At 47.7% G+C, this 25,313-nt stretch overlaps 17 non-coding genes across 17 annotated transcripts; all 17 read right to left on the reverse strand.

Moving 5' to 3' along the window:
• Positions 1-368: 368 nt before the first annotated feature.
• On the reverse strand, positions 369-559 carry LOC142725534 (U2 spliceosomal RNA). The gene has a single exon (XR_012876603.1). It is a non-coding gene; the product is annotated as a U2 spliceosomal RNA (small nuclear RNA).
• Positions 560-1,850: 1,291 nt separating this feature from the next.
• On the reverse strand, positions 1,851-2,041 carry LOC142725536 (U2 spliceosomal RNA). The gene has a single exon (XR_012876605.1). It is a non-coding gene; the product is annotated as a U2 spliceosomal RNA (small nuclear RNA).
• Positions 2,042-3,341: 1,300 nt separating this feature from the next.
• LOC142725537 (U2 spliceosomal RNA) lies at positions 3,342-3,532 on the reverse strand. Its single transcript, XR_012876606.1, has one exon. It is a non-coding gene; the product is annotated as a U2 spliceosomal RNA (small nuclear RNA).
• Positions 3,533-4,824: 1,292 nt separating this feature from the next.
• LOC142725499 (U2 spliceosomal RNA) lies at positions 4,825-5,015 on the reverse strand. The gene has a single exon (XR_012876572.1). It is a non-coding gene; the product is annotated as a U2 spliceosomal RNA (small nuclear RNA).
• A 1,292-nt stretch (positions 5,016-6,307) lies between these two features.
• LOC142725538 (U2 spliceosomal RNA) lies at positions 6,308-6,498 on the reverse strand. The gene has a single exon (XR_012876607.1). It is a non-coding gene; the product is annotated as a U2 spliceosomal RNA (small nuclear RNA).
• A 1,292-nt stretch (positions 6,499-7,790) lies between these two features.
• Positions 7,791-7,981, reverse strand: LOC142725539 (U2 spliceosomal RNA). The gene has a single exon (XR_012876608.1). It is a non-coding gene; the product is annotated as a U2 spliceosomal RNA (small nuclear RNA).
• Positions 7,982-9,265: 1,284 nt separating this feature from the next.
• Positions 9,266-9,456, reverse strand: LOC142725540 (U2 spliceosomal RNA). The gene has a single exon (XR_012876609.1). It is a non-coding gene; the product is annotated as a U2 spliceosomal RNA (small nuclear RNA).
• Positions 9,457-10,756: 1,300 nt separating this feature from the next.
• LOC142725541 (U2 spliceosomal RNA) lies at positions 10,757-10,947 on the reverse strand. Its single transcript, XR_012876610.1, has one exon. It is a non-coding gene; the product is annotated as a U2 spliceosomal RNA (small nuclear RNA).
• A 1,288-nt stretch (positions 10,948-12,235) lies between these two features.
• Positions 12,236-12,426, reverse strand: LOC142725501 (U2 spliceosomal RNA). The gene has a single exon (XR_012876573.1). It is a non-coding gene; the product is annotated as a U2 spliceosomal RNA (small nuclear RNA).
• A 1,284-nt stretch (positions 12,427-13,710) lies between these two features.
• LOC142725542 (U2 spliceosomal RNA) lies at positions 13,711-13,901 on the reverse strand. The gene has a single exon (XR_012876611.1). It is a non-coding gene; the product is annotated as a U2 spliceosomal RNA (small nuclear RNA).
• Positions 13,902-15,197: 1,296 nt separating this feature from the next.
• Positions 15,198-15,388, reverse strand: LOC142725543 (U2 spliceosomal RNA). The gene has a single exon (XR_012876612.1). It is a non-coding gene; the product is annotated as a U2 spliceosomal RNA (small nuclear RNA).
• A 1,280-nt stretch (positions 15,389-16,668) lies between these two features.
• On the reverse strand, positions 16,669-16,859 carry LOC142725546 (U2 spliceosomal RNA). The gene has a single exon (XR_012876613.1). It is a non-coding gene; the product is annotated as a U2 spliceosomal RNA (small nuclear RNA).
• Positions 16,860-18,155: 1,296 nt separating this feature from the next.
• Positions 18,156-18,346, reverse strand: LOC142725547 (U2 spliceosomal RNA). Its single transcript, XR_012876614.1, has one exon. It is a non-coding gene; the product is annotated as a U2 spliceosomal RNA (small nuclear RNA).
• A 1,292-nt stretch (positions 18,347-19,638) lies between these two features.
• LOC142725549 (U2 spliceosomal RNA) lies at positions 19,639-19,829 on the reverse strand. Its single transcript, XR_012876616.1, has one exon. It is a non-coding gene; the product is annotated as a U2 spliceosomal RNA (small nuclear RNA).
• A 1,288-nt stretch (positions 19,830-21,117) lies between these two features.
• LOC142725550 (U2 spliceosomal RNA) lies at positions 21,118-21,308 on the reverse strand. Its single transcript, XR_012876617.1, has one exon. It is a non-coding gene; the product is annotated as a U2 spliceosomal RNA (small nuclear RNA).
• A 1,296-nt stretch (positions 21,309-22,604) lies between these two features.
• Positions 22,605-22,795, reverse strand: LOC142725551 (U2 spliceosomal RNA). The gene has a single exon (XR_012876618.1). It is a non-coding gene; the product is annotated as a U2 spliceosomal RNA (small nuclear RNA).
• A 1,288-nt stretch (positions 22,796-24,083) lies between these two features.
• LOC142725502 (U2 spliceosomal RNA) lies at positions 24,084-24,274 on the reverse strand. The gene has a single exon (XR_012876574.1). It is a non-coding gene; the product is annotated as a U2 spliceosomal RNA (small nuclear RNA).
• Positions 24,275-25,313: the final 1,039 nt, after the last annotated feature.

Consider the following 25,313-nt stretch of genomic DNA (forward strand, 5'->3'; position numbering starts at 1 on the left):
GTTGTGCTGCATCAATCAATCAATCAATCAATCAATCAATCAATCAATCAATCAATCAATCAATCAATCAGTGGCTGGCTCAGGTGCAGCTCTTTAACTTACCTAAAAGGGAGGGTGGAGAGAAGACAAGGAAGGTGAATGAGGTGTTCCAATGTGAAATGCCGGAAACACAGAAACACAGACGACACACAACAAGAGGTGGCAATCTATTCATTAATTGCATTTAATCAATGAGCTCATTATCACTCATGCATTGTCCAACAGGTGTTGAAATAATGGGATTAAAAGGGGAGATCCCTTCAGAAAGACAGAAACAATAGCAAAGACAAAAAACACTTTTGGAATCTGCTTTTAGTCAACACATAAGGAAAGGGTGCACCGGTCCTGGAAATACTGCAATACCAGGTCAATGCGTGGAGTGGACAGAGCAAGCTCTATTTCCATCTCCCTGTTCTAAAAATCCATTTAATATATGGTCCCCAGATAGGGGACGTATCAGATATTAAACTGATAAGAACAGATACTACACTTGATCTTAGCCAAAAGGCCGAGAAGCGATAACCCGAACGGGCCGCGCGTTGCCCGAGCCTGCCCGATACTGCTGTTCAGCCCTTGCAGCGATTCAGCCTACTTCTAGGCAATTCCATGGGGCCCTGCAGGCTCACACACTCACAGCTACACGGGAGGTGAATAAAGGCCGGAGAGGAAGCCAGACAGGATTTGCTTCTTTTGCTTGCACCACAATGCAGTGCTGAAAGAGGAGGAATCTACATAAAAACGCCTTCCTGGCAACGCCCAAATGCCCTGCTGCCATGCAGATAAACACTGGCAGCGGCAGCAAGTGCATGCCCACAGCCACCCCTTGTTCCTTCACACCTTGTATCAGCTGTAATCCAGTCCAGTCCAGTGCTGCCTGCTGAGCAGCACTGACCAACACTGCCTGGGCCCAGGCTTTTATCTCTGAGGCCCCATTATGATGTCAGAAAGCTGGCTCTGGAATCCTGAGGGCTCCACTATGACACGTGCAAAGTTCCGTCTGAACTTTATATAAGACGGTGAGGCTCAGTCAGTCACTCAGTGTTGCCTGAGAGGGCAACACTGCAACAGCCGGCCGCCAGGCTGTCTTTATTTGCACAGCTAGTTGCCTCCAGGAGGCCACAAGAGGGAGACAAGGGACTGCAAAATGGAAAATAGGCATCCACCAACTTTACAGACAACTTCTCCTTGCTCCTACAACCTCCATCCTTGCACAGTTTGTTATTCTTCTAGGTAACATAGTAACAAATCCAAATTGCTGCTCTCTTTGTAGGCAAGCAAGGCTTTGTTGCAACTGCAATTCTTACTTCTTCTTGAAATGTAGGGACGACAGTACATTCCATCACATCCATCTAGTGTACACAGGTAGGTCCATTGTGGCGGGCAGGCGAGCGGGCGGGCTGCTTTATTGGCTGTTTGCTGTTCCCCTACTCCACTCCACTATTTGACTGTTGTGCTGCATCAATCAATCAATCAATCAATCAATCAATCAATCAATCAATCAATCAATCAATCAGTGGCTGGCTCAGGTGCAGCTCTTTAACTTACCTAAAAGGGAGGGCGGAGAGAAGACAAGGAAGGTGAATGAGGTGTTCCAATGTGAAATGCCGGAAACACAGAAACACAGACGACACACAACAAGAGGTGGCAATCTATTCATTAATTGCATTTAATCAATGAGCTCATTATCACTCATGCATTGTCCAACAGGTGTTGAAATAATGGGATTAAAAGGGGAGATCCCTTCAGAAAGACAGAAACAATAGCAAAGACAAAAAACACTTTTGGAATCTGCTTTTAGTCAACACATAAGGAAAGGGTGCACCGGTCCTGGAAATACTGCAATACCAGGTCAATGCGTGGAGTGGACAGAGCAAGCTCTATTTCCATCTCCCTGTTCTAAAAATCCATTTAATATATGGTCCCCAGATAGGGGACGTATCAGATATTAAACTGATAAGAACAGATACTACACTTGATCTTAGCCAAAAGGCCGAGAAGCGATAACCCGAACGGGCCGCGCGTTGCCCGAGCCTGCCCGATACTGCTGTTCAGCCCTTGCAGCGATTCAGCCTACTTCTAGGCAATTCCATGGGGCCCTGCAGGCTCACACACTCACAGCTACACGGGAGGTGAATAAAGGCCGGAGAGGAAGCCAGACAGGATTTGCTTCTTTTGCTTGCACCACAATGCAGTGCTGAAAGAGGAGGAATCTACATAAAAACGCCTTCCTGGCAACGCCCAAATGCCCTGCTGCCATGCAGATAAACACTGGCAGCGGCAGCAAGTGCATGCCCACAGCCACCCCTTGTTCCTTCACACCTTGTATCAGCTGTAATCCAGTCCAGTCCAGTGCTGCCTGCTGAGCAGCACTGACCAACACTGCCTGGGCCCAGGCTTTTATCTCTGAGGCCCCATTATGATGTCAGAAAGCTGGCTCTGGAATCCTGAGGGCTCCACTATGACACGTGCAAAGTTCCGTCTGAACTTTATATAAGACGGTGAGGCTCAGTCAGTCACTCAGTGTTGCCTGAGAGGGCAACACTGCAACAGCCGGCCGCCAGGCTGTCTTTTTTTTGCACAGCTAGTTGCCTCCAGGAAGCCACAAGAGGGAGACAAGGGACTGCAAAATGGAAAATAGGCATCCACCAACTTTACAGACAACTTCTCCTTGCTCCTACAACCTCCATCCTTGCACAGTTTGTTATTCTTCTAGGTAACATAGTAACAAATCCAAATTGCTGCTCTCTTTGTAGGCAAGCAAGGCTTTGTTGCAACTGCAATTCTTACTTCTTCTTGAAATGTAGGGACGACAGTACATTCCATCACATCCATCTAGTGTACACAGGTAGGTCCATTGTGGCGGGCAGGCGAGCGGGCTGGCTGCTTTATTGGCTGTTTGCTGTTCCCCTACTCCACTCCACTATTTGACTGTTGTGCTGCATCAATCAATCAATCAATCAATCAATCAATCAATCAATCAATCAATCAATCAATCAATCAATCAGTGGCTGGCTCAGGTGCAGCTCTTTAACTTACCTAAAAGGGAGGGCGGAGAGAAGACAAGGAAGGTGAATGAGGTGTTCCAATGTGAAATGCCGGAAACACAGAAACACAGACGACACACAACAAGAGGTGGCAATCTATTCATTAATTGCATTTAATCAATGAGCTCATTATCACTCATGCATTGTCCAACAGGTGTTGAAATAATGGGATTAAAAGGGGAGATCCCTTCAGAAAGACAGAAACAATAGCAAAGACAAAAAACACTTTTGGAATCTGCTTTTAGTCAACACATAAGGAAAGGGTGCACCGGTCCTGGAAATACTGCAATACCAGGTCAATGCGTGGAGTGGACAGAGCAAGCTCTATTTCCATCTCCCTGTTCTAAAAATCCATTTAATATATGGTCCCCAGATAGGGGACGTATCAGATATTAAACTGATAAGAACAGATACTACACTTGATCTTAGCCAAAAGGCCGAGAAGCGATAACCCGAAGGGGCCGCGCGTTGCCCGAGCCTGCCCGATACTGCTGTTCAGCCCTTGCAGCGATTCAGCCTACTTCTAGGCAATTCCATGGGGCCCTGCAGGCTCACACACTCACAGCTACACGGGAGGTGAATAAAGGCCGGAGAGGAAGCCAGACAGGATTTGCTTCTTTTGCTTGCACCACAATGCAGTGCTGAAAGAGGAGGAATCTACATAAAAACGCCTTCCTGGCAACGCCCAAATGCCCTGCTGCCATGCAGATAAACACTGGCAGCGGCAGCAAGTGCATGCCCACAGCCACCCCTTGTTCCTTCACACCTTGTATCAGCTGTAATCCAGTCCAGTCCAGTGCTGCCTGCTGAGCAGCACTGACCAACACTGCCTGGGCCCAGGCTTTTATCTCTGAGGCCCCATTATGATGTCAGAAAGCTGGCTCTGGAATCCTGAGGGCTCCACTATGACACGTGCAAAGTTCCGTCTGAACTTTATATAAGACGGTGAGGCTCAGTCAGTCACTCAGTGTTGCCTGAGAGGGCAACACTGCAACAGCCGGCCGCCAGGCTGTCTTTTTTTTGCACAGCTAGTTGCCTCCAGGAGGCCACAAGAGGGAGACAAGGGACTGCAAAATGGAAAATAGGCATCCACCAACTTTACAGACAACTTCTCCTTGCTCCTACAACCTCCATCCTTGCACAGTTTGTTATTCTTCTAGGTAACATAGTAACAAGTCCAAATTGCTGCTCTCTTTGTAGGCAAGCAAGGCTTTGTTGCAACTGCAATTCTTACTTCTTCTTGAAATGTAGGGACGACAGTACATTCCATCACATCCATCTAGTGTACACAGGTAGGTCCATTGTGGCGGGCAGGCGAGCGGGCGGGCTGCTTTATTGGCTGTTTGCTGTTCCCCTACTCCACTCCACTATTTGACTGTTGTGCTGCATCAATCAATCAATCAATCAATCAATCAATCAATCAATCAATCAATCAATCAATCAGTGGCTGGCTCAGGTGCAGCTCTTTAACTTACCTAAAAGGGAGGGCGGAGAGAAGACAAGGAAGGTGAATGAGGTGTTCCAATGTGAAATGCCGGAAACACAGAAACACAGACGACACACAACAAGAGGTGGCAATCTATTCATTAATTGCATTTAATCAATGAGCTCATTATCACTCATGCATTGTCCAACAGGTGTTGAAATAATGGGATTAAAAGGGGAGATCCCTTCAGAAAGACAGAAACAATAGCAAAGACAAAAAACACTTTTGGAATCTGCTTTTAGTCAACACATAAGGAAAGGGTGCTCCGGTCCTGGAAATACTGCAATACCAGGTCAATGCGTGGAGTGGACAGAGCAAGCTCTATTTCCATCTCCCTGTTCTAAAAATCCATTTAATATATGGTCCCCAGATAGGGGACGTATCAGATATTAAACTGATAAGAACAGATACTACACTTGATCTTAGCCAAAAGGCCGAGAAGCGATAACCCGAACGGGCCGCGCGTTGCCCGAGCCTGCCCGATACTGCTGTTCAGCCCTTGCAGCGATTCAGCCTACTTCTAGGCAATTCCATGGGGCCCTGCAGGCTCACACACTCACAGCTACACGGGAGGTGAATAAAGGCCGGAGAGGAAGCCAGACAGGATTTGCTTCTTTTGCTTGCACCACAATGCAGTGCTGAAAGAGGAGGAATCTACATAAAAACGCCTTCCTGGCAACGCCCAAATGCCCTGCTGCCATGCAGATAAACACTGGCAGCGGCAGCAAGTGCATGCCCACAGCCACCCCTTGTTCCTTCACACCTTGTATCAGCTGTAATCCAGTCCAGTCCAGTGCTGCCTGCTGAGCAGCACTGACCAACACTGCCTGGGCCCAGGCTTTTATCTCTGAGGCCCCATTATGATGTCAGAAAGCTGGCTCTGGAATCCTGAGGGCTCCACTATGACACGTGCAAAGTTCCGTCTGAACTTTATATAAGACGGTGAGGCTCAGTCAGTCACTCAGTGTTGCCTGAGAGGGCAACACTGCAACAGCCGGCCGCCAGGCTGTCTTTTTTTTGCACAGCTAGTTGCCTCCAGGAGGCCACAAGAGGGAGACAAGGGACTGCAAAATGGAAAATAGGCATCCACCAACTTTACAGACAACTTCTCCTTGCTCCTACAACCTCCATCCTTGCACAGTTTGTTATTCTTCTAGGTAACATAGTAACAAATCCAAATTGCTGCTCTCTTTGTAGGCAAGCAAGGCTTTGTTGCAACTGCAATTCTTACTTCTTCTTGAAATGTAGGGATGACAGTACATTCCATCACATCCATCTAGTGTACACAGGTAGGTCTATTGTGGCGGGCAGGCGAGCGGGCGGGCTGCTTTATTGGCTGTTTGCTGTTCCCCTACTCCACTCCACTATTTGACTGTTGTGCTGCATCAATCAATCAATCAATCAATCAATCAATCAATCAATCAATCAATCAATCAATCAGTGGCTGGCTCAGGTGCAGCTCTTTAACTTACCTAAAAGGGAGGGCGGAGAGAAGACAAGGAAGGTGAATGAGGTGTTCCAATGTGAAATGCCGGAAACACAGAAACACAGACGACACACAACAAGAGGTGGCAATCTATTCATTAATTGCATTTAATCAATGAGCTCATTATCACTCATGCATTGTCCAACAGGTGTTGAAATAATGGGATTAAAAGGGGAGATCCCTTCAGAAAGACAGAAACAATAGCAAAGACAAAAAACACTTTTGGAATCTGCTTTTAGTCAACACATAAGGAAAGGGTGCACCGGTCCTGGAAATACTGCAATACCAGGTCAATGCGTGGAGTGGACAGAGCAAGCTCTATTTCCATCTCCCTGTTCTAAAAATCCATTTAATATATGGTCCCCAGATAGGGGACGTATCAGATATTAAACTGATAAGAACAGATACTACACTTGATCTTAGCCAAAAGGCCGAGAAGCGATAACCCGAACGGGCCGCGCGTTGCCCGAGCCTGCCCGATACTGCTGTTCAGCCCTTGCAGCGATTCAGCCTACTTCTAGGCAATTCCATGGGGCCCTGCAGGCTCACACACTCACAGCTACACGGGAGGTGAATAAAGGCCGGAGAGGAAGCCAGACAGGATTTGCTTCTTTTGCTTGCACCACAATGCAGTGCTGAAAGAGGAGGAATCTACATAAAAACGCCTTCCTGGCAACGCCCAAATGCCCTGCTGCCATGCAGATAAACACTGGCAGCGGCAGCAAGTGCATGCCCACAGCCACCCCTTGTTCCTTCACACCTTGTATCAGCTGTAATCCAGTCCAGTCCAGTGCTGCCTGCTGAGCAGCACTGACCAACACTGCCTGGGCCCAGGCTTTTATCTCTGAGGCCCCATTATGATGTCAGAAAGCTGGCTCTGGAATCCTGAGGGCTCCACTATGACACGTGCAAAGTTCCGTCTGAACTTTATATAAGACGGTGAGGCTCAGTCAGTCACTCAGTGTTGCCTGAGAGGGCAACACTGCAACAGCCGGCCGCCAGGCTGTCTTTTTTTTGCACAGCTAGTTGCCTCCAGGAGGCCACAAGAGGGAGACAAGGGACTGCAAAATGGAAAATAGGCATCCACCAACTTTACAGACAACTTCTCCTTGCTCCTACAACCTCCATCCTTGCACAGTTTGTTATTCTTCTAGGTAACATAGTAACAAATCCAAATTGCTGCTCTCTTTGTAGGCAAGCAAGGCTTTGTTGCAACTGCAATTCTTACTTCTTCTTGAAATGTAGGGACGACAGTACATTCCATCACATCCATCTAGTGTACACAGGTAGGTCCATTGTGGCGGGCAGGCGAGCGGGCGGGCTGCTTTATTGGCTGTTTGCTGTTCCCCTACTCCACTCCACTATTTGACTGTTGTGCTGCATCAATCAATCAATCAATCAATCAATCAATCAATCAATCAATCAATCAATCAATCAGTGGCTGGCTCAGGTGCAGCTCTTTAACTTACCTAAAAGGGAGGGCGGAGAGAAGACAAGGAAGGTGAATGAGGTGTTCCAATGTGAAATGCCGGAAACACAGAAACACAGACGACACACAACAAGAGGTGGCAATCTATTCATTAATTGCATTTAATCAATGAGCTCATTATCACTCATGCATTGTCCAACAGGTGTTGAAATAATGGGATTAAAAGGGGAGATCCCTTCAGAAAGACAGAAACAATAGCAAAGACAAAAAACACTTTTGGAATCTGCTTTTAGTCAACACATAAGGAAAGGGTGCACCGGTCCTGGAAATACTGCAATACCAGGTCAATGCGTGGAGTGGACAGAGCAAGCTCTATTTCCATCTCCCTGTTCTAAAAATCCATTTAATATATGGTCCCCAGATAGGGGACGTATCAGATATTAAACTGATAAGAACAGATACTACACTTGATCTTAGCCAAAAGGCCGAGAAGCGATAACCCGAACGGGCCGCGCGTTGCCCGAGCCTGCCCGATACTGCTGTTCAGCCCTTGCAGCGATTCAGCCTACTTCTAGGCAATTCCATGGGGCCCTGCAGGCTCACACACTCACAGCTACACGGGAGGTGAATAAAGGCCGGAGAGGAAGCCAGACAGGATTTGCTTCTTTTGCTTGCACCACAATGCAGTGCTGAAAGAGGAGGAATCTACATAAAAACGCCTTCCTGGCAACGCCCAAATGCCCTGCTGCCATGCAGATAAACACTGGCAGCGGCAGCAAGTGCATGCCCACAGCCACCCCTTGTTCCTTCACACCTTGTATCAGCTGTAATCCAGTCCAGTCCAGTGCTGCCTGCTGAGCAGCACTGACCAACACTGCCTGGGCCCAGGCTTTTATCTCTGAGGCCCCATTATGATGTCAGAAAGCTGGCTCTGGAATCCTGAGGGCTCCACTATGACACGTGCAAAGTTCCGTCTGAACTTTATATAAGACGGTGAGGCTCAGTCAGTCACTCAGTGTTGCCTGAGAGGGCAACACTGCAACAGCCGGCCGCCAGGCTGTCTTTTTTTTGCACAGCTAGTTGCCTCCAGGAGGCCACAAGAGGGAGACAAGGGACTGCAAAATGGAAAATAGGCATCCACCAACTTTACAGACAACTTCTCCTTGCTCCTACAACCTCCATCCTTGCACAGTTTGTTATTCTTCTAGGTAACATAGTAACAAATCCAAATTGCTGCTCTCTTTGTAGGCAAGCAAGGCTTTGTTGCAACTGCAATTCTTACTTCTTCTTGAAATGTAGGGACGACAGTACATTCCATCACATCCATCTAGTGTACACAGGTAGGTCCATTGTGGCGGGCAGGCGAGCGGGCGGGCTGCTTTATTGGCTGTTTGCTGTTCCCCTACTCCACTCCACTATTTGACTGTTGTGCTGCATCAATCAATCAATCAATCAATCAATCAATCAATCAATCAATCAATCAGTGGCTGGCTCAGGTGCAGCTCTTTAACTTACCTAAAAGGGAGGGCGGAGAGAAGACAAGGAAGGTGAATGAGGTGTTCCAATGTGAAATGCCGGAAACACAGAAACACAGACGACACACAACAAGAGGTGGCAATCTATTCATTAATTGCATTTAATCAATGAGCTCATTATCACTCATGCATTGTCCAACAGGTGTTGAAATAATGGGATTAAAAGGGGAGATCCCTTCAGAAAGACAGAAACAATAGCAAAGACAAAAAACACTTTTGGAATCTGCTTTTAGTCAACACATAAGGAAAGGGTGCACCGGTCCTGGAAATACTGCAATACCAGGTCAATGCGTGGAGTGGACAGAGCAAGCTCTATTTCCATCTCCCTGTTCTAAAAATCCATTTAATATATGGTCCCCAGATAGGGGACGTATCAGATATTAAACTGATAAGAACAGATACTACACTTGATCTTAGCCAAAAGGCCGAGAAGCGATAACCCGAACGGGCCGCGCGTTGCCCAAGCCTGCCCGATACTGCTGTTCAGCCCTTGCAGCGATTCAGCCTACTTCTAGGCAATTCCATGGGGCCCTGCAGGCTCACACACTCACAGCTACACGGGAGGTGAATAAAGGCCGGAGAGGAAGCCAGACAGGATTTGCTTCTTTTGCTTGCACCACAATGCAGTGCTGAAAGAGGAGGAATCTACATAAAAACGCCTTCCTGGCAACGCCCAAATGCCCTGCTGCCATGCAGATAAACACTGGCAGCGGCAGCAAGTGCATGCCCACAGCCACCCCTTGTTCCTTCACACCTTGTATCAGCTGTAATCCAGTCCAGTCCAGTGCTGCCTGCTGAGCAGCACTGACCAACACTGCCTGGGCCCAGGCTTTTATCTCTGAGGCCCCATTATGATGTCAGAAAGCTGGCTCTGGAATCCTGAGGGCTCCACTATGACACGTGCAAAGTTCCGTCTGAACTTTATATAAGACGGTGAGGCTCAGTCAGTCACTCAGTGTTGCCTGAGAGGGCAACACTGCAACAGCCGGCCGCCAGGCTGTCTTTTTTTTGCACAGCTAGTTGCCTCCAGGAGGCCACAAGAGGGAGACAAGGGACTGCAAAATGGAAAATAGGCATCCACCAACTTTACAGACAACTTCTCCTTGCTCCTACAACCTCCATCCTTGCACAGTTTGTTATTCTTCTAGGTAACATAGTAACAAATCCAAATTGCTGCTCTCTTTGTAGGCAAGCAAGGCTTTGTTGCAACTGCAATTCTTACTTCTTCTTGAAATGTAGGGACGACAGTACATTCCATCACATCCATCTAGTGTACACAGGTAGGTCCATTGTGGCGGGCAGGCGAGCGGGCGGGCTGCTTTATTGGCTGTTTGCTGTTCCCCTACTCCACTCCACTATTTGACTGTTGTGCTGCATCAATCAATCAATCAATCAATCAATCAATCAATCAATCAATCAATCAATCAATCAATGAATCAGTGGCTGGCTCAGGTGCAGCTCTTTAACTTACCTAAAAGGGAGGGCGGAGAGAAGACAAGGAAGGTGAATGAGGTGTTCCAATGTGAAATGCCGGAAACACAGAAACACAGACGACACACAACAAGAGGTGGCAATCTATTCATTAATTGCATTTAATCAATGAGCTCATTATCACTCATGCATTGTCCAACAGGTGTTGAAATAATGGGATTAAAAGGGGAGATCCCTTCAGAAAGACAGAAACAATAGCAAAGACAAAAAACACTTTTGGAATCTGCTTTTAGTCAACACATAAGGAAAGGGTGCACCGGTCCTGGAAATACTGCAATACCAGGTCAATGCGTGGAGTGGACAGAGCAAGCTCTATTTCCATCTCCCTGTTCTAAAAATCCATTTAATATATGGTCCCCAGATAGGGGACGTATCAGATATTAAACTGATAAGAACAGATACTACACTTGATCTTAGCCAAAAGGCCGAGAAGCGATAACCCGAACGGGCCGCGCGTTGCCCGAGCCTGCCCGATACTGCTGTTCAGCCCTTGCAGCGATTCAGCCTACTTCTAGGCAATTCCATGGGGCCCTGCAGGCTCACACACTCACAGCTACACGGGAGGTGAATAAAGGCCGGAGAGGAAGCCAGACAGGATTTGCTTCTTTTGCTTGCACCACAATGCAGTGCTGAAAGAGGAGGAATCTACATAAAAACGCCTTCCTGGCAACGCCCAAATGCCCTGCTGCCATGCAGATAAACACTGGCAGCGGCAGCAAGTGCATGCCCACAGCCACCCCTTGTTCCTTCACACCTTGTATCAGCTGTAATCCAGTCCAGTCCAGTGCTGCCTGCTGAGCAGCACTGACCAACACTGCCTGGGCCCAGGCTTTTATCTCTGAGGCCCCATTATGATGTCAGAAAGCTGGCTCTGGAATCCTGAGGGCTCCACTATGACACGTGCAAAGTTCCGTCTGAACTTTATATAAGACGGTGAGGCTCAGTCAGTCACTCAGTGTTGCCTGAGAGGGCAACACTGCAACAGCCGGCCGCCAGGCTGTCTTTTTTTTGCACAGCTAGTTGCCTCCAGGAGGCCACAAGAGGGAGACAAGGGACTGCAAAATGGAAAATAGGCATCCACCAACTTTACAGACAACTTCTCCTTGCTCCTACAACCTCCATCCTTGCACAGTTTGTTATTCTTCTAGGTAACATAGTAACAAATCCAAATTGCTGCTCTCTTTGTAGGCAAGCAAGGCTTTGTTGCAACTGCAATTCTTACTTCTTCTTGAAATGTAGGGACGACAGTACATTCCATCACATCCATCTAGTGTACACAGGTAGGTCCATTGTGGCGGGCAGGCGAGCGGGCGGGCTGCTTTATTGGCTGTTTGCTGTTCCCCTACTCCACTCCACTATTTGACTGTTGTGCTGCATCAATCAATCAATCAATCAATCAATCAATCAATCAATCAATCAATCAATCAGTGGCTGGCTCAGGTGCAGCTCTTTAACTTACCTAAAAGGGAGGGCGGAGAGAAGACAAGGAAGGTGAATGAGGTGTTCCAATGTGAAATGCCGGAAACACAGAAACACAGACGACACACAACAAGAGGTGGCAATCTATTCATTAATTGCATTTAATCAATGAGCTCATTATCACTCATGCATTGTCCAACAGGTGTTGAAATAATGGGATTAAAAGGGGAGATCCCTTCAGAAAGACAGAAACAATAGCAAAGACAAAAAACACTTTTGGAATCTGCTTTTAGTCAACACATAAGGAAAGGGTGCACCGGTCCTGGAAATACTGCAATAACAGGTCAATGCGTGGAGTGGACAGAGCAAGCTCTATTTCCATCTCCCTGTTCTAAAAATCCATTTAATATATGGTCCCCAGATAGGGGACGTATCAGATATTAAACTGATAAGAACAGATACTACACTTGATCTTAGCCAAAAGGCCGAGAAGCGATAACCCGAACGGGCCGCGCGTTGCCCGAGCCTGCCCGATACTGCTGTTCAGCCCTTGCAGCGATTCAGCCTACTTCTAGGCAATTCCATGGGGCCCTGCAGGCTCACACACTCACAGCTACACGGGAGGTGAATAAAGGCCGGAGAGGAAGCCAGACAGGATTTGCTTCTTTTGCTTGCACCACAATGCAGTGCTGAAAGAGGAGGAATCTACATAAAAACGCCTTCCTGGCAACGCCCAAATGCCCTGCTGCCATGCAGATAAACACTGGCAGCGGCAGCAAGTGCATGCCCACAGCCACCCCTTGTTCCTTCACACCTTGTATCAGCTGTAATCCAGTCCAGTCCAGTGCTGCCTGCTGAGCAGCACTGACCAACACTGCCTGGGCCCAGGCTTTTATCTCTGAGGCCCCATTATGATGTCAGAAAGCTGGCTCTGGAATCCTGAGGGCTCCACTATGACACGTGCAAAGTTCCGTCTGAACTTTATATAAGACGGTGAGGCTCAGTCAGTCACTCAGTGTTGCCTGAGAGGGCAACACTGCAACAGCCGGCCGCCAGGCTGTCTTTTTTTTGCACAGCTAGTTGCCTCCAGGAGGCCACAAGAGGGAGACAAGGGACTGCAAAATGGAAAATAGGCATCCACCAACTTTACAGACAACTTCTCCTTGCTCCTACAACCTCCATCCTTGCACAGTTTGTTATTCTTCTAGGTAACATAGTAACAAATCCAAATTGCTGCTCTCTTTGTAGGCAAGCAAGGCTTTGTTGCAACTGCAATTCTTACTTCTTCTTGAAATGTAGGGACGACAGTACATTCCATCACATCCATCTAGTGTACACAGGTAGGTCCATTGTGGCGGGCAGGCGAGCGGGCGGGCTGCTTTATTGGCTGTTTGCTGTTCCCCTACTCCACTCCACTATTTGACTGTTGTGCTGCATCAATCAATCAATCAATCAATCAATCAATCAATCAATCAATCAATCAGTGGCTGGCTCAGGTGCAGCTCTTTAACTTACCTAAAAGGGAGGGCGGAGAGAAGACAAGGAAGGTGAATGAGGTGTTCCAATGTGAAATGCCGGAAACACAGAAACACAGACGACACACAACAAGAGGTGGCAATCTATTCATTAATTGCATTTAATCAATGAGCTCATTATCACTCATGCATTGTCCAACAGGTGTTGAAATAATGGGATTAAAAGGGGAGATCCCTTCAGAAAGACAGAAACAATAGCAAAGACAAAAAACACTTTTGGAATCTGCTTTTAGTCAACACATAAGGAAAGGGTGCACCGGTCCTGGAAATACTGCAATACCAGGTCAATGCGTGGAGTGGACAGAGCAAGCTCTATTTCCATCTCCCTGTTCTAAAAATCCATTTAATATATGGTCCCCAGATAGGGGACGTATCAGATATTAAACTGATAAGAACAGATACTACACTTGATCTTAGCCAAAAGGCCGAGAAGCGATAACCCGAACGGGCCGCGCGTTGCCCGAGCCTGCCCGATACTGCTGTTCAGCCCCTGCAGCGATTCAGCCTACTTCTAGGCAATTCCATGGGGCCCTGCAGGCTCACACACTCACAGCTACACGGGAGGTGAATAAAGGCCGGAGAGGAAGCCAGACAGGATTTGCTTCTTTTGCTTGCACCACAATGCAGTGCTGAAAGAGGAGGAATCTACATAAAAACGCCTTCCTGGCAACGCCCAAATGCCCTGCTGCCATGCAGATAAACACTGGCAGCGGCAGCAAGTGCATGCCCACAGCCACCCCTTGTTCCTTCACACCTTGTATCAGCTGTAATCCAGTCCAGTCCAGTGCTGCCTGCTGAGCAGCACTGACCAACACTGCCTGGGCCCAGGCTTTTATCTCTGAGGCCCCATTATGATGTCAGAAAGCTGGCTCTGGAATCCTGAGGGCTCCACTATGACACGTGCAAAGTTCCGTCTGAACTTTATATAAGACGGTGAGGCTCAGTCAGTCACTCAGTGTTGCCTGAGAGGGCAACACTGCAACAGCCGGCCGCCAGGCTGTCTTTTTTTTGCACAGCTAGTTGCCTCCAGGAGGCCACAAGAGGGAGACAAGGGACTGCAAAATGGAAAATAGGCATCCACCAACTTTACAGACAACTTCTCCTTGCTCCTACAACCTCCATCCTTGCACAGTTTGTTATTCTTCTAGGTAACATAGTAACAAATCCAAATTGCTGCTCTCTTTGTAGGCAAGCAAGGCTTTGTTGCAACTGCAATTCTTACTTCTTCTTGAAATGTAGGGACGACAGTACATTCCATCACATCCATCTAGTGTACACAGGTAGGTCCATTGTGGCGGGCAGGCGAGCGGGCGGGCTGCTTTATTGGCTGTTTGCTGTTCCCCTACTCCACTCCACTATTTGACTGTTGTGCTGCATCAATCAATCAATCAATCAATCAATCAATCAATCAATAAATCAATCAATCAATCAATCAGTGGCTGGCTCAGGTGCAGCTCTTTAACTTACCTAAAAGGGAGGGCGGAGAGAAGACAAGGAAGGTGAATGAGGTGTTCCAATGTGAAATGCCGGAAACACAGAAACACAGACGACACACAACAAGAGGTGGCAATCTATTCATTAATTGCATTTAATCAATGAGCTCATTATCACTCATGCATTGTCCAACAGGTGTTGAAATAATGGGATTAAAAGGGGAGATCCCTTCAGAAAGACAGAAACAATAGCAAAGACAAAAAACACTTTTGGAATCTGCTTTTAGTCAACACATAAGGAAAGGGTGCACCGGTCCTGGAAATACTGCAATACCAGGTCAATGCGTGGAGTGGACAGAGCAAGCTCTATTTCCATCTCCCTGTTCTAAAAATCCATTTAATATATGGTCCCCAGATAGGGGACGTATCAGATATTAAACTGATAAGAACAGATACTACACTTGATCTTAGCCAAAAGGCCGAGAAGCGATAACCCGAACGGGCCGCGCGTTGCCCGAGCCTGCCCGATACTGCTGTTCAGCCCTTGCAGCGATTCAGCCTACTTCTAGGCAATTCCATGGGGCCCTGCAGGCTCACACACTCACAGCTACACGGGAGGTGAATAAAGGCCGGAGAGGAAGCCAGACAGGATTTGCTTCTTTTGCTTGCACCACAATGCAGTGCTGAAAGAGGAGGAATCTACATAAAAACGCCTTCCTGGCAACGCCCAAATGCCCTGCTGCCATGCAGATAAACACTGGCAGCGGCAGCAAGTGCATGCCCACAGCCACCCCTTGTTCCTTCACACCTTGTATCAGCTGTAATCCAGTCCAGTCCAGTGCTGCCTGCTGAGCAGCACTGACCAACACTGCCTGGGCCCAGGCTTTTATCTCTGAGGCCCCATTATGATGTCAGAAAGCTGGCTCTGGAATCCTGAGGGCTCCACTATGACACGTGCAAAGTTCCGTCTGAACTTTATATAAGACGGTGAGGCTCAGTCAGTCACTCAGTGTTGCCTGAGAGGGCAACACTGCAACAGCCGGCCGCCAGGCTGTCTTTTTTTTGCACAGCTAGTTGCCTCCAGGAGGCCACAAGAGGGAGACAAGGGACTGCAAAATGGAAAATAGGCATCCACCAACTTTACAGACAACTTCTCCTTGCTCCTACAACCTCCATCCTTGCACAGTTTGTTATTCTTCTAGGTAACATAGTAACAAATCCAAATTGCTGCTCTCTTTGTAGGCAAGCAAGGCTTTGTTGCAACTGCAATTCTTACTTCTTCTTGAAATGTAGGGACGACAGTACATTCCATCACATCCATCTAGTGTACACAGGTAGGTCCATTGTGGCGGGCAGGCGAGCGGGCGGGCTGCTTTATTGGCTGTTTGCTGTTCCCCTACTCCACTCCACTATTTGACTGTTGTGCTGCATCAATCAATCAATCAATCAATCAATCAATCAATCAATCAATCAGTGGCTGGCTCAGGTGCAGCTCTTTAACTTACCTAAAAGGGAGGGCGGAGAGAAGACAAGGAAGGTGAATGAGGTGTTCCAATGTGAAATGCCGGAAACACAGAAACACAGACGACACACAACAAGAGGTGGCAATCTATTCATTAATTGCATTTAATCAATGCGCTCATTATCACTCATGCATTGTCCAACAGGTGTTGAAATAATGGGATTAAAAGGGGAGATCCCTTCAGAAAGACAGAAACAATAGCAAAGACAAAAAACACTTTTGGAATCTGCTTTTAGTCAACACATAAGGAAAGGGTGCACCGGTCCTGGAAATACTGCAATACCAGGTCAATGCGTGGAGTGGACAGAGCAAGCTCTATTTCCATCTCCCTGTTCTAAAAATCCATTTAATATATGGTCCCCAGATAGGGGACGTATCAGATATTAAACTGATAAGAACAGATACTACACTTGATCTTAGCCAAAAGGCCGAGAAGCGATAACCCGAACGGGCCGCGCGTTGCCCGAGCCTGCCCGATACTGCTGTTCAGCCCTTGCAGCGATTCAGCCTACTTCTAGGCAATTCCATGGGGCCCTGCAGGCTCACACACTCACAGCTACACGGGAGGTGAATAAAGGCCGGAGAGGAAGCCAGACAGGATTTGCTTCTTTTGCTTGCACCACAATGCAGTGCTGAAAGAGGAGGAATCTACATAAAAACGCCTTCCTGGCAACGCCCAAATGCCCTGCTGCCATGCAGATAAACACTGGCAGCGGCAGCAAGTGCATGCCCACAGCCACCCCTTGTTCCTTCACACCTTGTATCAGCTGTAATCCAGTCCAGTCCAGTGCTGCCTGCTGAGCAGCACTGACCAACACTGCCTGGGCCCAGGCTTTTATCTCTGAGGCCCCATTATGATGTCAGAAAGCTGGCTCTGGAATCCTGAGGGCTCCACTATGACACGTGCAAAGTTCCGTCTGAACTTTATATAAGACGGTGAGGCTCAGTCAGTCACTCAGTGTTGCCTGAGAGGGCAACACTGCAACAGCCGGCCGCCAGGCTGTCTTTTTTTTGCACAGCTAGTTGCCTCCAGGAGGCCACAAGAGGGAGACAAGGGACTGCAAAATGGAAAATAGGCATCCACCAACTTTACAGACAACTTCTCCTTGCTCCTACAACCTCTATCCTTGCACAGTTTGTTATTCTTCTAGGTAACATAGTAACAAATCCAAATTGCTGCTCTCTTTGTAGGCAAGCAAGGCTTTGTTGCAACTGCAATTCTTACTTCTTCTTGAAATGTAGGGACGACAGTACATTCCATCACATCCATCTAGTGTACACAGGTAGGTCCATTGTGGCGGGCAGGCGAGCGGGCGGGCTGCTTTATTGGCTGTTTGCTGTTCCCCTACTCCACTCCACTATTTGACTGTTGTGCTGCATCAATCAATCAATCAATCAATCAATCAATCAATCAATCAATCAATCAATCAATCAATCAGTGGCTGGCTCAGGTGCAGCTCTTTAACTTACCTAAAAGGGAGGGCGGAGAGAAGACAAGGAAGGTGAATGAGGTGTTCCAATGTGAAATGCCGGAAACACAGAAACACAGACGACACACAACAAGAGGTGGCAATCTATTCATTAATTGCATTTAATCAATGAGCTCATTATCACTCATGCATTGTCCAACAGGTGTTGAAATAATGGGATTAAAAGGGGAGATCCCTTCAGAAAGACAGAAACAATAGCAAAGACAAAAAACACTTTTGGAATCTGCTTTTAGTCAACACATAAGGAAAGGGTGCACCGGTCCTGGAAATACTGCAATACCAGGTCAATGCGTGGAGTGGACAGAGCAAGCTCTATTTCCATCTCCCTGTTCTAAAAATCCATTTAATATATGGTCCCCAGATAGGGGACGTATCAGATATTAAACTGATAAGAACAGATACTACACTTGATCTTAGCCAAAAGGCCGAGAAGCGATAACCCGAACGGGCCGCGCGTTGCCCGAGCCTGCCCGATACTGCTGTTCAGCCCTTGCAGCGATTCAGCCTACTTCTAGGCAATTCCATGGGGCCCTGCAGGCTCACACACTCACAGCTACACGGGAGGTGAATAAAGGCCGGAGAGGAAGCCAGACAGGATTTGCTTCTTTTGCTTGCACCACAATGCAGTGCTGAAAGAGGAGGAATCTACATAAAAACGCCTTCCTGGCAACGCCCAAATGCCCTGCTGCCATGCAGATAAACACTGGCAGCGGCAGCAAGTGCATGCCCACAGCCACCCCTTGTTCCTTCACACCTTGTATCAGCTGTAATCCAGTCCAGTCCAGTGCTGCCTGCTGAGCAGCACTGACCAACACTGCCTGGGCCCAGGCTTTTATCTCTGAGGCCCCATTATGATGTCAGAAAGCTGGCTCTGGAATCCTGAGGGCTCCACTATGACACGTGCAAAGTTCCGTCTGAACTTTATATAAGACGGTGAGGCTCAGTCAGTCACTCAGTGTTGCCTGAGAGGGCAACACTGCAACAGCCGGCCGCCAGGCTGTCTTTTTTTTGCACAGCTAGTTGCCTCCAGGAGGCCACAAGAGGGAGACAAGGGACTGCAAAATGGAAAATAGGCATCCACCAACTTTACAGACAACTTCTCCTTGCTCCTACAACCTCTATCCTTGCACAGTTTGTTATTCTTCTAGGTAACATAGTAACAAATCCAAATTGCTGCTCTCTTTGTAGGCAAGCAAGGCTTTGTTGCAACTGCAATTCTTACTTCTTCTTGAAATGTAGGGACGACAGTACATTCCATCACATCCATCTAGTGTACACAGGTAGGTCCATTGTGGCGGGCAGGCGAGCGGGCGGGCTGCTTTATTGGCTGTTTGCTGTTCCCCTACTCCACTCCACTATTTGACTGTTGTGCTGCATCAATCAATCAATCAATCAATCAATCAATCAATCAATCAATCAATCAATCAATCAGTGGCTGGCTCAGGTGCAGCTCTTTAACTTACCTAAAAGGGAGGGCGGAGAGAAGACAAGGAAGGTGAATGAGGTGTTCCAATGTGAAATGCCGGAAACACAGAAACACAGACGACACACAACAAGAGGTGGCAATCTATTCATTAATTGCATTTAATCAATGAGCTCATTATCACTCATGCATTGTCCAACAGGTGTTGAAATAATGGGATTAAAAGGGGAGATCCCTTCAGAAAGACAGAAACAATAGCAAAGACAAAAAACACTTTTGGAATCTGCTTTTAGTCAACACATAAGGAAAGGGTGCACCGGTCCTGGAAATACTGCAATACCAGGTCAATGCGTGGAGTGGACAGAGCAAGCTCTATTTCCATCTCCCTGTTCTAAAAATCCATTTAATATATGGTCCCCAGATAGGGGACGTATCAGATATTAAACTGATAAGAACAGATACTACACTTGATCTTAGCCAAAAGGCCGAGAAGCGATAACCCGAACGGGCCGCGCGTTGCCCGAGCCTGCCCGATACTGCTGTTCAGCCCTTGCAGCGATTCAGCCTACTTCTAGGCAATTCCATGGGGCCCTGCAGGCTCACACACTCACAGCTACACGGGAGGTGAATAAAGGCCGGAGAGGAAGCCAGACAGGATTTGCTTCTTTTGCTTGCACCACAATGCAGTGCTGAAAGAGGAGGAATCTACATAAAAACGCCTTCCTGGCAACGCCCAAATGCCCTGCTGCCATGCAGATAAACACTGGCAGCGGCAGCAAGTGCATGCCCACAGCCACCCCTTGTTCCTTCACACCTTGTATCAGCTGTAATCCAGTCCAGTCCAGTGCTGCCTGCTGAGCAGCACTGACCAACACTGCCTGGGCCCAGGCTTTTATCTCTGAGGCCCCATTATGATGTCAGAAAGCTGGCTCTGGAATCCTGAGGGCTCCACTATGACACGTGCAAAGTTCCGTCTGAACTTTATATAAGACGGTGAGGCTCAGTCAGTCACTCAGTGTTGCCTGAGAGGGCAACACTGCAACAGCCGGCCGCCAGGCTGTCTTTTTTTTGCACAGCTAGTTGCCTCCAGGAGGCCACAAGAGGGAGACAAGGGACTGCAAAATGGAAAATAGGCATCCACCAACTTTACAGACAACTTCTCCTTGCTCCTACAACCTCCATCCTTGCACAGTTTGTTATTCTTCTAGGTAACATAGTAACAAATCCAAATTGCTGCTCTCTTTGTAGGCAAGCAAGGCTTTGTTGCAACTGCAATTCTTACTTCTTCTTGAAATGTAGGGACGACAGTACATTCCATCACATCCATCTAGTGTACACAGGTAGGTCCATTGTGGCGGGCAGGCGAGCGGGCGGGCTGCTTTATTGGCTGTTTGCTGTTCCCCTACTCCACTCCACTATTTGACTGTTGTGCTGCATCAATCAATCAATCAATCAATCAATCAATCAATCAATCAATCAATCAATCAGTGGCTGGCTCAGGTGCAGCTCTTTAACTTACCTAAAAGGGAGGGCGGAGAGAAGACAAGGAAGGTGAATGAGGTGTTCCAATGTGAAATGCCGGAAACACAGAAACACAGACGACACACAACAAGAGGTGGCAATCTATTCATTAATTGCATTTAATCAATGAGCTCATTATCACTCATGCATTGTCCAACAGGTGTTGAAATAATGGGATTAAAAGGGGAGATCCCTTCAGAAAGACAGAAACAATAGCAAAGACAAAAAACACTTTTGGAATCTGCTTTTAGTCAACACATAAGGAAAGGGTGCACCGGTCCTGGAAATACTGCAATACCAGGTCAATGCGTGGAGTGGACAGAGCAAGCTCTATTTCCATCTCCCTGTTCTAAAAATCCATTTAATATATGGTCCCCAGATAGGGGACGTATCAGATATTAAACTGATAAGAACAGATACTACACTTGATCTTAGCCAAAAGGCCGAGAAGCGATAACCCGAACGGGCCGCGCGTTGCCCGAGCCTGCCCGATACTGCTGTTCAGCCCTTGCAGCGATTCAGCCTACTTCTAGGCAATTCCATGGGGCCCTGCAGGCTCACACACTCACAGCTACACGGGAGGTGAATAAAGGCCGGAGAGGAAGCCAGACAGGATTTGCTTCTTTTGCTTGCACCACAATGCAGTGCTGAAAGAGGAGGAATCTACATAAAAACGCCTTCCTGGCAACGCCCAAATGCCCTGCTGCCATGCAGATAAACACTGGCAGCGGCAGCAAGTGCATGCCCACAGCCACCCCTTGTTCCTTCACACCTTGTATCAGCTGTAATCCAGTCCAGTCCAGTGCTGCCTGCTGAGCAGCACTGACCAACACTGCCTGGGCCCAGGCTTTTATCTCTGAGGCCCCATTATGATGTCAGAAAGCTGGCTCTGGAATCCTGAGGGCTCCACTATGACACGTGCAAAGTTCCGTCTGAACTTTATATAAGACGGTGAGGCTCAGTCAGTCACTCAGTGTTGCCTGAGAGGGCAACACTGCAACAGCCGGCCGCCAGGCTGTCTTTTTTTTGCACAGCTAGTTGCCTCCAGGAGGCCACAAGAGGGAGACAAGGGACTGCAAAATGGAAAATAGGCATCCACCAACTTTACAGACAACTTCTCCTTGCTCCTACAACCTCCATCCTTGCACAGTTTGTTATTCTTCTAGGTAACATAGTAACAAATCCAAATTGCTGCTCTCTTTGTAGGCAAGCAAGGCTTTGTTGCAACTGCAATTCTTACTTCTTCTTGAAATGTAGGGACGACAGTACATTCCATCACATCCATCTAGTGTACACAGGTAGGTCCATTGTGGCGGGCAGGCGAGCGGGCGGGCTGCTTTATTGGCTGTTTGCTGTTCCCCTACTCCACTCCACTATTTGACTGTTGTGCTGCATCAATCAATCAATCAATCAATCAATCAATCAATCAATCAATCAATCAATCAATCAATCAGTGGCTGGCTCAGGTGCAGCTCTTTAACTTACCTAAAAGGGAGGGCGGAGAGAAGACAAGGAAGGTGAATGAGGTGTTCCAATGTGAAATGCCGGAAACACAGAAACACAGACGACACACAACAAGAGGTGGCAATCTATTCATTAATTGCATTTAATCAATGAGCTCATTATCACTCATGCATTGTCCAACAGGTGTTGAAATAATGGGATTAAAAGGGGAGATCCCTTCAGAAAGACAGAAACAATAGCAAAGACAAAAAACACTTTTGGAATCTGCTTTTAGTCAACACATAAGGAAAGGGTGCACCGGTCCTGGAAATACTGCAATACCAGGTCAATGCGTGGAGTGGACAGAGCAAGCTCTATTTCCATCTCCCTGTTCTAAAAATCCATTTAATATATGGTCCCCAGATAGGGGACGTATCAGATATTAAACTGATAAGAACAGATACTACACTTGATCTTAGCCAAAAGGCCGAGAAGCGATAACCCGAACGGGCCGCGCGTTGCCCGAGCCTGCCCGATACTGCTGTTCAGCCCTTGCAGCGATTCAGCCTACTTCTAGGCAATTCCATGGGGCCCTGCAGGCTCACACACTCACAGCTACACGGGAGGTGAATAAAGGCCGGAGAGGAAGCCAGACAGGATTTGCTTCTTTTGCTTGCACCACAATGCAGTGCTGAAAGAGGAGGAATCTACATAAAAACGCCTTCCTGGCAACGCCCAAATGCCCTGCTGCCATGCAGATAAACACTGGCAGCGGCAGCAAGTGCATGCCCACAGCCACCCCTTGTTCCTTCACACCTTGTATCAGCTGTAATCCAGTCCAGTCCAGTGCTGCCTGCTGAGCAGCACTGACCAACACTGCCTGGGCCCAGGCTTTTATCTCTGAGGCCCCATTATGATGTCAGAAAGCTGGCTCTGGAATCCTGAGGGCTCCACTATGACACGTGCAAAGTTCCGTCTGAACTTTATATAAGACGGTGAGGCTCAGTCAGTCACTCAGTGTTGCCTGAGAGGGCAACACTGCAACAGCCGGCCGCCAGGCTGTCTTTTTTTTGCACAGCTAGTTGCCTCCAGGAGGCCACAAGAGGGAGACAAGGGACTGCAAAATGGAAAATAGGCATCCACCAACTTTACAGACAACTTCTCCTTGCTCCTACAACCTCCATCCTTGCACAGTTTGTTATTCTTCTAGGTAACATAGTAACAAATCCAAATTGCTGCTCTCTTTGTAGGCAAGCAAGGCTTTGTTGCAACTGCAATTCTTACTTCTTCTTGAAATGTAGGGACGACAGTACATTCCATCACATCCATCTAGTGTACACAGGTAGGTCCATTGTGGCGGGCAGGCGAGCGGGCGGGCTGCTTTATTGGCTGTTTGCTGTTCCCCTACTCCACTCCACTATTTGACTGTTGTGCTGCATCAATCAATCAATCAATCAATCAATCAATCAATCAATCAATCAATCAATCAGTGGCTGGCTCAGGTGCAGCTCTTTAACTTACCTAAAAGGGAGGGCGGAGAGAAGACAAGGAAGGTGAATGAGGTGTTCCAATGTGAAATGCCGGAAACACAGAAACACAGACGACACACAACAAGAGGTGGCAATCTATTCATTAATTGCATTTAATCAATGAGCTCATTATCACTCGTGCATTGTCCAACAGGTGTTGAAATAATGGGATTAAAAGGGGAGATCCCTTCAGAAAGACAGAAACAATAGCAAAGACAAAAAACACTTTTGGAATCTGCTTTTAGTCAACACATAAGGAAAGGGTGCACCGGTCCTGGAAATACTGCAATAACAGGTCAATGCGTGGAGTGGACAGAGCAAGCTCTATTTCCATCTCCCTGTTCTAAAAATCCATTTAATATATGGTCCCCAGATAGGGGACGTATCAGATATTAAACTGATAAGAACAGATACTACACTTGATCTTAGCCAAAAGGCCGAGAAGCGATAACCCGAACGGGCCGCGCGTTGCCCGAGCCTGCCCGATACTGCTGTTCAGCCCTTGCAGCGATTCAGCCTACTTCTAGGCAATTCCATGGGGCCCTGCAGGCTCACACACTCACAGCTACACGGGAGGTGAATAAAGGCCGGAGAGGAAGCCAGACAGGATTTGCTTCTTTTGCTTGCACCACAATGCAGTGCTGAAAGAGGAGGAATCTACATAAAAACGCCTTCCTGGCAACGCCCAAATGCCCTGCTGCCATGCAGATAAACACTGGCAGCGGCAGCAAGTGCATGCCCACAGCCACCCCTTGTTCCTTCACACCTTGTATCAGCTGTAATCCAGTCCAGTCCAGTGCTGCCTGCTGAGCAGCACTGACCAACACTGCCTGGGCCCAGGCTTTTATCTCTGAGGCCCCATTATGATGTCAGAAAGCTGGCTCTGGAATCCTGAGGGCTCCACTATGACACGTGCAAAGTTCCGTCTGAACTTTATATAAGACGGTGAGGCTCAGTCAGTCACTCAGTGTTGCCTGAGAGGGCAACACTGCAACAGCCGGCCGCCAGGCTGTCTTTTTTTTGCACAGCTAGTTGCCTCCAGGAGGCCACAAGAGGGAGACAAGGGACTGCAAAATGGAAAATAGGCATCCACCAACTTTACAGACAACTTCTCCTTGCTCCTACAACCTCCATCCTTGCACAGTTTGTTATTCTTCTAGGTAACATAGTAACAAATCCAAATTGCTGCTCTCTTTGTAGGCAAGCAAGGCTTTGTTGCAACTGCAATTCTTACTTCTTCTTGAAATGTAGGGACGACAGTACATTCCATCACATCCATCTAGTGTACACAGGTAGGTCCATTGTGGCGGGCAGGCGAGCGGGCGGGCTGCTTTATTGGCTGTTTGCTGTTCCCCTACTCCACTCCACTATTTGACTGTTGTGCTGCATCAATCAATCAATCAATCAATCAATCAATCAATCAATCAATCAATCAATCAGTGGCTGGCTCAGGTGCAGCTCTTTAACTTACCTAAAAGGGAGGGCGGA

The sequence above is a fragment of the Rhinoderma darwinii genome, unplaced genomic scaffold, assembly GCF_050947455.1.
Source record: "Rhinoderma darwinii isolate aRhiDar2 unplaced genomic scaffold, aRhiDar2.hap1 Scaffold_607, whole genome shotgun sequence".
NCBI lineage: Eukaryota > Metazoa > Chordata > Amphibia > Anura > Rhinodermatidae > Rhinoderma > Rhinoderma darwinii.